Source organism: Lonchura striata, chromosome 5 (genome assembly GCF_050655825.1).
Source record: "Lonchura striata isolate lonStrDom1 chromosome 5, ASM5065582v1, whole genome shotgun sequence".
Classification (NCBI taxonomy): Eukaryota; Metazoa; Chordata; class Aves; order Passeriformes; family Estrildidae; genus Lonchura; species Lonchura striata.
Genome location: NC_140707.1, coordinates 31,352,879 through 31,364,937, shown reverse-complemented (window position 1 = coordinate 31,364,937; position 12,059 = coordinate 31,352,879).

Below are 12,059 nucleotides of genomic sequence, written 5' to 3'. Positions count from 1 at the left end.
AATGTATTCCACAACACTAAGGGGCTGTCATGAGTGTCCTTTGCTAATTATCAGGAGAACAAATGGCCTTAGATTAACGTGGGACAATTTGAACACTGCAGGTTTCTAGACTGAATAAAACAAGCATTTTAAAAAGATAGTTATGTAGGAATAACTCTTGGAGTACCTCTGGCAGCATTATTTTTAAGCAAAACAGAAGAATGGAAGTAAAAGGCTGGTTCTGCCATTGTCCACAGAGAAGCATAAGGAGTAAGTAGGGTTTTCAGGAAGACTTAAAATATGAGAACTGCAGTCCTCAGTAAATGGTTATCCCAAAACCCATCAGTTTTTACTGTGAAATTTAAAATATGTTTTTTTCCCATTTGCATCACTTTACAATTTTTTACACTGGAGTTCACAAGATATTTTCATTACTCAAGCAGTCTCCTTTAGCAGATTTGTAGTTCTTCACTGTCTGCACTTATCTTTTCTGTCTGGAATACAATTCCTTCAGGTGCATACTTTGTCTCCTTCCTGCTCTACCCACTCCTCCACAGCCCTCAGGAGTGTGTTAATCAGCACAAATGGAGCCAAGAGCCCACCAAATTCATCTGGTGACCTCACTCCATTCAAACAGTGGATTACTTATGCTTTTTTTCTAGTTCCTATCTTTGGGACAGTTATTCTCACATCACAGAGTTTTCCCTCTAACCCCATCATTGTTCTTTTAAAGCACTGAAGAGTCACTGTAAAAAGCCATCTGATGTAGAGTTGTCAAGGTAGGAAAGAAATAAGGAATTCAGTTTGGAGGCAAGCACCTACCTCAGGTTTCAGGAAGGGAATCCACACACACATTCCCCCCACTCCTCCTTGCCTGCCACCACTGTTGTCCAAGCCAAATTCATTGTTTGACCTTTCCATAAAATTTACCAAAGAAAAAATTACTTGGCCCCAGGGCACTCAGAGATGGGAAAAGTGACAAAATACATGCAGTTGAAAAATAAGCAAAGCACATAATGTTTGCTTTCTGTTACTGCTTTGGCAGTGATCTGTGTCATCCGAGAGTTCTGCACTCTTGGCTGTCTTTGAACATTTCTTCTTTAGCTGGGAAGTAATTGATTTCATAGTGCAGGGCTTTCAAGTCCTCTGCAAAACCTTCTCTATTTTTTTTTTCCACAGATTCATTTTTATCTATTCCCACGATTTGAAAAGTCAACATGCAGCTTGCTTTTTTTTTTTTTTTTTTTTTTTTTGATATCTTCTCCTGCATAGAAAGGACATTTTTTTCTTCAGTTTCTCTCTTATCATTCCCTGCTTTTATGTCTCAAATTTTTCTACAAGCTATAACCATCCAATTTAGTCTCACCAATTCAGTATTTCTTATAACACATACAGGAATCAAGTGTAAACTTGTTAAAAGTGTAACCGCAGGACTCTTCTGAGTGCATTAAAGCATGTTCCTCTCCCTCTTCCTCAGAAGACTGAGCTTGCAGCTCTTTAGGAAGATTTCACTGAAGACTGAATATCACGTGCACTGTTATCAGAGTAAGAAATTACATTCTAGGAAAAGCCCACGGAGTTCAAAGCTAAGTTCATATTCATTTAATTGAAAATCAAACCCAGTCTTTGTTCTCAAGAACCTTCCTACTTTAAAGGAAATTAAATGTTTAGGCTCCCAAGAAAAGTCTTACATACGCTGATTGTTCTTAAGACACCTGAAGAAGTTTCTAAACAGCTTTGCACTTATCATAACCAATTAATTGGACAAAAGAAATACAATGGCAACGTCTGTTGCAGTTGCTATGATGTGAAAATTCTGTAGATATCAGATCCAATGGCACCAATCAATGCCATGACAGAAGAGAATAAGGGGTTTTGTTTTGTTTTCCTCTATGATGTACACAGTATGTAATTAATAATTTTCCTTAAGGTATGACATGGCAAATTTGTCCATTTTTTCCTATCAAAAGGAAATATTTTTAGCTTTCAATAAAAGTTTTTTATTTCCTGAGGCATCCTCTCACTCATTAAAAAATGTAATTTCAGCACAGGCAATAAGAGGATGGGGTTAATAATCCTACTTTAAATACCACAGTGGTAAGAGCTGTCTTCTTATCTCAGCTGAACGAATTTAGGAAAAATTAAAGTCTTTGAGTTCACCCTCAAAATTCTCATATATGGGTGCAGTATAACCCTTCATGATAACAAGCTTGCAAACAGGGTCAGCACACTGAGACTGCTGCTCACCCACATGAAAAGATGTTGATGAATCCCCATTAAATAGAAATGCCCAACTGAAATGCAGAGGTCTTTGGCATCAAGAGACCTTCACTTATTTAAGGTTTTATAGCTAAGCACTATGACCTTCACATGGATATGGATCTGAATATTAATGTGATAAGGAAGTAATGAATTCACAAGGTAGAGAGCAGATTTTTTGGCTTGAATTTGGTTTTTTTTTTTTGGTTTTTTTTGGTTTTTTTGGTTGTTTTTTTTTTTGTTGTTGTTGTTTGTTTGGTTTGTTTTTTTTTTCCTCAGAGCAGCCAGGATTTTATCCCAACTTTCTGGATGGTATTTTAGGAAATTAGAGATGGTGTTAAATATATTAACCCCCTGCTATTTCAGTCTTTAGGTGAGGCTTCTTCCAGATATTCTGTTAAAAAAGCCTAAAACATTAATGTGAGGATAATTCTTCACAGAAAGAGTAATTAGACATTGGAATTGTCTTCTCAGGGATGAGAAGTGGCTTCTCAGTGGAGTCACCATCCCTGGAGATATTCAAAGAAAAGGCTGGATGTGGCACTCAGTGCTATGGTCCAGTTGACAAGGTGATGTTTGGTCATAGGTTAGACTCGATGATGTCAAAAGTCTTTTTGAACTTAACTGAATTTTAAAATGAATAATTAAGATAAGTGGAAGTTATTGATAAAACAGTTTTTACACAATTTCTGTTGTATTAAAGCACTGAAAAATTAAAAATATTCTGGATATACTATAACCAAGCATGTGTTTATTTCACAACTTTATGTTATGCTTAGCACTAATAAAGATTAATGTGGAGCCTCCTGTTCTTCATCTGTCCACTCAGATATTTAGCACTAAAATTGGACTAAAAAATCAATCCCATCTGGATGAGCTCTCAGCAAATCTAATATACTGTAAGCCCCAAGTCTGATTTTCTGTCCATCAAGAATACCTTTTCAGGTTAATGAAAAGTTTATGCTTAGCTGACATTTATGAAGTCTGAAATCAGAAGGCAAGTAATTCAAAGAGAATATGAAAGCTGAGCAAAGGAACTTAATTTGCTTATAACCTTCTTGGCACATGAAGTTCTCCAGAATGACAACTATTTCTGTATGAAGAGCTTTCTTCCCCTCACAGAGACCTACTCTTAAACAAACAAAAGTATTAGGCTTGCTTTGAAATTAAACAGTGTTCACAGGCTATACTTCCTTCTAGAGGCATTTTTGATAAAGAAAAAATATATATAAATTCTGCTGCTTATCTTCCTTGTCCTCTGTATTTCGGTGTGAGAATCCATGCTGTGTTTAAAATTGGTTTGTAATTGATTCTTATATAGCCACAGGTGTCAGCTGGAAACACTGAGATAATACAAGTTTTCATTTGATATATGCAGGAATAAGAATATAAGAGACACTGATGAATACACAATTTCATGTTGGAAAAATCATCTGTGTGAACTAAGAGATATTACTGCACATTAGAAAAATTAAATAATTAAATTTTAGAATTAAGCTGATTAATAGTCACAATCTATTCTTATCATTTCACCATCACACACATCTTTTAACGAAGACACGCATATGGCTTCTAACAACTACAGAGACTTGAGTACATAATTTTTAAAGTTCTTACATCTTTTATCTGAGAAGAGGAGAAAATACCAACTTTCTCTTGTCTGCTTTTGAACTATCAAGGGAAGAAAAGACATTTTAAATCATCACTGCAAAAAGCCTTCAGTTCAAGATGTATAAGGGCAAGCATGTTGGGGGCTGTTCCTGAACTGAAAAGAAACATTTGGGGACATTTTGGGCTGGTTCTTTTGGAAAAGAACAGAGGCATGCCAATGGCAGGCTGTCCCTTGCAACACCTTCTTCCTCTGCCCCAACAATGCTCAGCCAAAATTTCATTTTCAGTCCACCTTGCTCAGTTCTGCAAAAGTGTCTGTGAAAAACATCTTGGAAGAAGACTTTTAAGCTACTAAAATGCAGTGCACTCATATCTGAGCCTTACAACAGAGTAAAAATGCTAGTAGGGACTGGCCAAGATTTACACCTTTGTGTGATGATAGCCCAGTTTTGCTGATGTCATGAAACCATTGACTCGATGTCAATACAATAGTCATATTGACTATGTTTGCCACATAAACTGATATATATATATATATATATAAACATATATAAAAACATATATATAAACATATAAGATGATATTTTTTGTTTATAAGTGTAATTCCTGTATTAGCAATCATCATCATGCCCATGTAAAAGCTTGAGTAGACTCTTGCCCACAATGACTTTCTGAAATGGGTGTAACCATTATTGTAAGATGAGCAATACTTGAACAACTAATATTCACATTAAGACATATGATTAAATCTCCCTGGATCATAAAAGAAAGGATAAAAGTAATCATAAATAGGCATCACAGTTACAAACATTTTGCAACAATTTCTAATATCTCCCATGTACAAAAAGAAGATTATTAACAAAAAATCAAGTATGCAAGAATATATATGGTTCCTACTAAAATTCTAAATCTGGAAGCTACTTAGGCTAAATGTTTTTATCTTGAAGTATTTTTATATATTAGACAGTAAATTTTGGAAATGCTTGAAATAGGTAAAAGAAGTAATAAAGGTTTAAGAATATTTCAATACTTATGATAAATTTGGAGGAAATCCCTTATTCTCAAGGAAAACAAAGAAAAAAAAAAGCAGCTGTTATATAACATGGGAATGTTCATAAATATTGCAATCAATATTTACTTGTAATTCGTTGGCTATGTTTCACTCATTCATGTGATCTGGTTTTATTACCAGAAGTTCCAAATTAAGCATGTATTTGAGTACAACTCAAGATGTTACAGTGCAAGATAAAAATTGTAATCACCAATTTGATCTTCTATGTATCTTGTAAATATTCAGGCTATGTTAGCTCTAAGATGCATTTAAAAACTGCTGGCTACTGAAGATTACCTTTTTAATTGACTACAGGGTTATTGGCTTGGCCTCTCATTAGCTAGAAGAACTTTCCATGATCCTCAGTCACTGTGTAGAATGAGTTAATGTGTACCACTGTGACAGCACATTTGAGATTAAAAAGTGCATGATACAAAAGTCCATGATCTGTTCTGCATTATCTGATGAAATGCAGTCTTGCTGGAAGGCTTTGGAAATGAAGATGTGTAACACATTTTAAAATAAATACAAATCAAAAAGATAAAAACTCATTGCAAAGAACAAGCAAAAAAAAAATTCCTCAAAACTCTCCATACAGTCTATTCCCTTTCCATACAAAAGATTTATCCTAACTCAGGAGATAATCAGAAATGTTTTAAATTCCCCAAACCAGATCTTGTTTACATTCTGAGGAACTGTAGCAAAATGTACAGAAACTACTTTCATTGCATTTTCCTTGTTTAACTTATTTTTAAACATTTGCATAGTACAACAAATTTTCAGGGCACATCAGAAATATACAGATAAAACATATTTCCCTCACAGACCTAATTACACTGTATGACTGGTGATCAAATATTTCACTGTTTGCAGTCACTGCACTCAGTTTTATGTAAGTGGAGGCAGCTTACAAGTTGGTGTCCTGATTTTTCAGGACTCCAGAAGACCAAGGGGCTGCTCACATGAACTGAAAGAGTGGCTCCCAGGAACAGTCCCCAGAATGCTGCCTGTCATCTCTCTAACACTCTAATTGGTGCTGGAAAGAAAGTGACCATTTAAGATCCAGGAAATAGAACTTTCTGTCTTCTGAAGATACTCACCAGGGAACAAAATTTTATCATTGCTATGTATTTTTTGTCTCAGAAAGAGGATCTGGCACATATTGAAGCTTCTACTTTAAGCCAAGGTTCCGTGGTCATTATGTAAAACTTCTTTATTCCATTTGTTGGTTTTATTGATTATTGATGTGTAGTCCAGGGAAATTACTCAACAGTCAAAGAAAACAAAAAAAAGAGCAAAGGTAGGCTTTCATTGCACAGTATTTTTTATAATTTTAAAGCATATATATCAATATATGTCATTAGGTTGCACATCCTGCAACAATTTAGAAAGAAAAACATTTTAAGAAAGGATAGTATAATTGTTAGATATAAGAAAAAAAAATACAAATTTTTTTTTATGATACACTTCTAGAAAAGCAAATAACTGATTTGCATCATCATTGGTTCAACAGAAGAGCTCCAAATAATTAAACAGGTTCAAACAGAAACAATATCTCAGCTAAAACCTGGAGTGACCTTCATAGCTTTCAACCTGACCTCTGTTTAGCATTGAACATTTTAATGTTAATTTAAAATATTTAATTTTAGTCGCTTATTGTTCAGCTTTCTGCCTAGTACTTGTAAAACTCCACTGGTAACCAGCTAAAGAATTCCAGGATAAAGAGGAGAAAAGTAAACAGTGTGATTTGATTACCTCTTCAACCATGTCTTATTGAATGAAACATGCAAATAAAAGGAAGAAGCATTGCAGAGTCAGTTTACATTTACCAGGCAACAATTGTTAAGGGCTGGAGTTTTGTTTGAATCTGAAGTTAAAGCCAAAATAAAATACAATTCTTTTTAATGGTGCTAATAATTGACCACATGGCCAAATGAAAACATGGGCTCTGCAGCTATTCACACATGGATTGCCTTCTGAAAGATAAACTTCATCCAGGCAAGAGTCATGTCTATGTCAAAACCAATGTTTTCAGTTGAATAGAGGAGTACATGGATCAAATATAAGGACTGCTGAAATAGAAACACTGTGGTAGTATGACAGTTATTTCTAAATACAGGCTTTGTGGATTTAAAAAAAATCCATCTTTAGATATTTTTCTCATGTTCTCCTAAAGTTGGTGCTTGGTTTTTGGTTTTTTTTAATGACAGCTACATCACTAGCCTCCCACAAAAAAAGAAAATTGCCACTAGAATAAATCTTGAAAATAGGTATAAATTTTGTTCACATCCTTGAAGATAAAGCTGTTTATCTAGCACTTATTTTTAGGCTTTGCTCTGTGTTTCTGTTACATATTTGTAAATTCAAAGGATAAGTAACACTGTTGCATTACTTGATACAGCTATTCAAATGATTTATACTTATGTGTATTAATAAAATCTCTTTTGAGACATAGCAGTATTTTTCAGATTTTCTACCATATCTGCTATCAAGGTCTCATTCATCTCTATATCATATTTGCAATTCTTTGTAAAATTACCTAATTTTTCAATGTCATATTATTTCTGCTATAATTCTTTTAGGCTGAAATTCATCCTATTTCAAAGGTTTTTCCAAGGCTTGTGTACCACTGAAATACCATCTGAGCCTTCAAAATAATGCTGTATGCCAATTCTAGATGAAGTAGGATTGCAATGTCTGAGGTTACTTTTCCCTTCTTTGTAATTATTTATGGGTGTCCAATCAAGAATACTTTAGGGGAAAAAATGGGTCTTGTTTATTAAACTGTATCTCCACTACCAGAAATTTTTCCTTTGCTATTGTTAAATATATATTTTTTGCTATTGTTAAATATATATTTTTATATTGTTAAATATATATATTTGAGTCAACTGTTTGTATTGAACTCATAGTAATGGAAATACCTGGAGAGTTGACTTGCTAAAAAAAAGCCTTTTGGAGCTGGAAAAGCCCAGCCACTTCTGGGTAATGATGTAAGTAATGTAATGATGTAGTCATTTTAAATAGAAGTTACAAACTTAAAAGTGACTTAAAACTTTTTTTTTTCTTTTTATTGAACAACACATTTTGTGTTTGGTTGTGTTTTTTGTTGTTTGTTTTTTTAATGTACTTATATTATGTGGACAAAAAAAAAGCAAATTGTTCTTTAAAAAGAATGTATTGCATTGAAGCATAATTGCTCTTATTCCAAAGTCTATCCCTCCCTATTTTCTCCATTTCTTGAGGAATCCTTGTTAAAAAGTTGGGCATTTAGTAGTTCAGTATTCCTAGGCAGTAGGTTTTGTCTGTGCAGAGAACTAGTGGTTCCTTTTAAATGCTATTTCTTCCACATGTTGAATTAAAAATTGGACACCTGTGTTTTAGTTCCCTTTTTAAAATAGGTAAACTTGACCACTTCCAGGCATTTTCCAGCACAAGTCCATATAAAGCATCTTACATTCTTACCAATGCAACCTTGGAGTTAATATGTTATGCACGCAGATATGTTGAAGTGTTTAATATATTAGACAAACCAACAACACTGTGCATTTATCTATTAGAATAAGTGTTTGCTACACTGTTAAAGAGGAATAAATACTTACATACATTAAGTAATTATCATTAGCCACTCTGAGAGGATTGTTCAGCTGCTTGGAACACTCATTGAATATTCTGGTTTATTGACTCATCCCTCTTCTTGGCTTAGTTTGCTAAATAATCTTTTCAGGAAAAAAGTAAACTAAAGAGAGACAACTAAATAAGTGTTAGTGATAGTTCACAAGTCTACTACTCCACTTAGCCTAAAATAGAGCAATTAGTTCTCACTGTCTAACTAAACTACCACAAGACCATAGAGAGGATAGAAATGTCTCAGGATTCTGGAATTTGACTGATTGTCAGTACATAAATATCATTAGCTGGAGGTATCAATTATTGTAATTTCTGTAAAACTAAAAATGTAGGGACAGTATTTTTTCCCTAATTCCCCCTAATATAAACCAGCTAAAAATATTTGCATGATTCTGAGTAATTATTTGAAAACACTTTTTGAATTGTCAAGATTAGTTTTTCTTTAGAGCATGATCCTTTTCTTATTCTACATATAACAATATGAATTCTTGAAAACAGGAAAATATCATGTCTCTAGACATGGTAGAACCTAGGAAATAGGTGTAGAATTAAACAGGATTTTTTTTTAAGTACTCAAAACTCAAACATTTAGCAATAAAAGAACATATTGTTAGATGTAGTCTTTCTAAAAAATGCTAGTGAAAAGTATCAATTATGGTTTTGTAACAATATTTTTTTTCTTATCAAATTTTCAAATATATGGAATCTGGAATTTTTTCTAAAATTAAATGATTCCTACATTCAAACTATAGATGGTTTACAGGAAATCAGAGATGAAATTCAACCTCAGTAGTGAAGTAAAGAACATCATATTAAGTCAAAGAAAGTTCTCAGAAGAGTATATAATACTCATTAACAATGAATAATGATGGAAAACATAAAAAGATTTAATAGGATGCAACAGTCAAGAAGCATATTGTGACCCTAATTCTGTAGGACAGACTAATACAGGGACTTGGACATTTCAAATATGTTGAGAAATATATGACTTTTATAGAACTATTGAACAGGTGAGGTTGGATTTTCAGTGATCCTCTAGTCCAACTCACCACATTCAGTCTGACCTTGAATATTCCAGGGATAGGACATCTACTATATCTCTGGGCAAATTCTTTTAATGTAAGTCTTCTTCCTTATATCTAATATGAATTGACACTCTTTTAGTTTAAAACAGTTACCCCTTGTTCTATGACAACAGACACTGCTAAAAACCATCCACCCAACAAACACTGCTAAAAACCATCCACCCATCATATCCATACCTTGCTACCTTTGGGGTCCCTGTAGGGCAGGTACTAAGGATATGAAATTGTACATAACTGACCCTATTCAAATTCTGGACCTAAGGTTCAGTCATGGTCTCAACAAATTCTTTTGTCTGCTCCATTGTCCCATTGCAAAGGCAAGGACATGCACACTTTAATTTGCCCAAAAGTTGCAGATAAGTTCCCAAACTTTCAAGTTCTCTTTGATCCAAGCCCAAGTGCAGAATCTTTCAGTGTCTTTCCAACTCTACAAGAAAAAATTGCTTTACTCACACAATATGTACTTGACATTTCCTGAAGAGCTGATTTTTGGTACTCAAAATGATTTCAGGGTAAAGGATAAAAGAACATTATCTCAGTTATGTCTGTATGCAATTTTCCTCTCTCTTTTCCAGTGCTCTCAAAGGCTATTTCATACCCTGAGGGAGATAGCCTTGAGGAAAAGCAGCCTCTTGTTTGTATCTGTTTTTTCCAAGCTGTGTTTTACATCTTGTGGTGTCATCAGGTAGTATATCAAGAGCATTACTGCACTTGACTTTCCCTATTTTCTCCTGACAATATCCTCAGGGTTGATAAATGGTCCTGCTTTCCTATAGAAGGCAATGTATTTATTTGGATCCTATATATGAGTTTATGAAATCATGACATTCTGCAGCAGTGACTGGAGCAACAAGCAGTGGCTATTACATCAGTTAACCCTTAGGGGATGATTGCTGTTCTCTGTACTCATCATTAACTCCATAAAGACCAAAAATGTACAGTTCTAATAACCACAAGTTGCAGTTCAACTGTTTCCAGTTGAAAAAACTGGAATAATAAAATCAGGTTTATTGCCATGCAAGTTAAAGAATGGCATTATTTGTATTTTGCCTGTATTTTTAATCAGTGTAAGATGGTGTATGCATTTCTGGGAGCAGATGCAGAAGACAAATTTAGGGATACTGCAAGGAGAGAGAATTGAAAGAATAAAAGAGAAACATAATCTGTTCTGCTTGCTTTTATGCTGCACATTTTTTGCTTAAGCTTACTTATGCTTGGTCTTAGTGATCTTTATTCAAGAAATCACAAGGTGAGTCTCAGGGGGTGAAAATACCCGGCTCCCTGATATAGTCTTTGAAACAGCTTTCATTTAACTGCAGTTGCCAGTTCTAGTTCAGGCATAAAAATAACTACATTGGTAAGACACAATAAGAAGAGGCTGAAGTACACAGTAGTGAAGAACATTGCTTCAAAGCCATGAGAAAATGGATTCCAATCAGCCTAATTCCTCACACAGCTTTGTGCCTGTGCTGCTGTATATCCTGCAGCTAGGCTTTCTGACTGCCTCTGCTACTTGGGATGCAGGCAGTCATGCTTTGGCACCTTTCTACCTTTTGGCATCTTTCTACTTCTGTTCTGCAGCTCAAATGTCCATTTCATACCAATGTCAATTCTTTCGACAGTCCTGTGAAAAAGCAGCCATAAAATACATGCATTGTAAGTTCTTTTGAACAGGAAATAGCTCTGTTTAATTCAGTTTCTAGAGTTTGTTGACAAGAAATCACTAACCTATCTTGCATTACAATAGAAATGACAAGTGCTCCTAATAAATGGAGAGGCATTTATTTCACGGATGCCAAACCTGCTTCTACATGTCCCAAACAGATGGGTTCACAAATCAGTTGGCTGCAGTTTCAGAGGAATGCTGGAAGTTTATCCGATAGAGAGCTGGTGTAGAGCCCAGATCTGTCACAGGAGTACCCCAAGGAGGTGCTCTGCAGCAGCCCCCACTTTGCCTGCTGCAATCAATGATCCAGAAATAAGGAGCAAATGGAATGGGAACCATCATGGCCTGCTCATCCCCTTCTGCTGCTACCAGGGATCATATGCTTTAGATTATTCCATAAACGAGGACGTGGTGCTGATTACTGACTCAGGGCCAAATGTATGTTTACTAACTGCTGGTCTCTGAGTATAACTGTATTAGGAAATACATTTTTATTTGTGGTGTCATTTTATTATGTGCAGTAATTTGGTTTCACGTGATGTGTCACCCAGGGGGTTATTTGTACATAAAGGGAGAGATGTAAGCTCAATCTCTTTTATCATGAGTTAATGAAATTAAACCACAGCAAATAAATTGATGCAATTTGCTGGCACACATTAATTTCCATATCTGGGTTACTGAAGAGCATAGCCCACTTAAATGCGCAGTTAAAAAGTGATTAAATACTGCATTTTTCGATGGCCTAGGAGGACATACGAGTAATTAGGCAGAGCCTTGA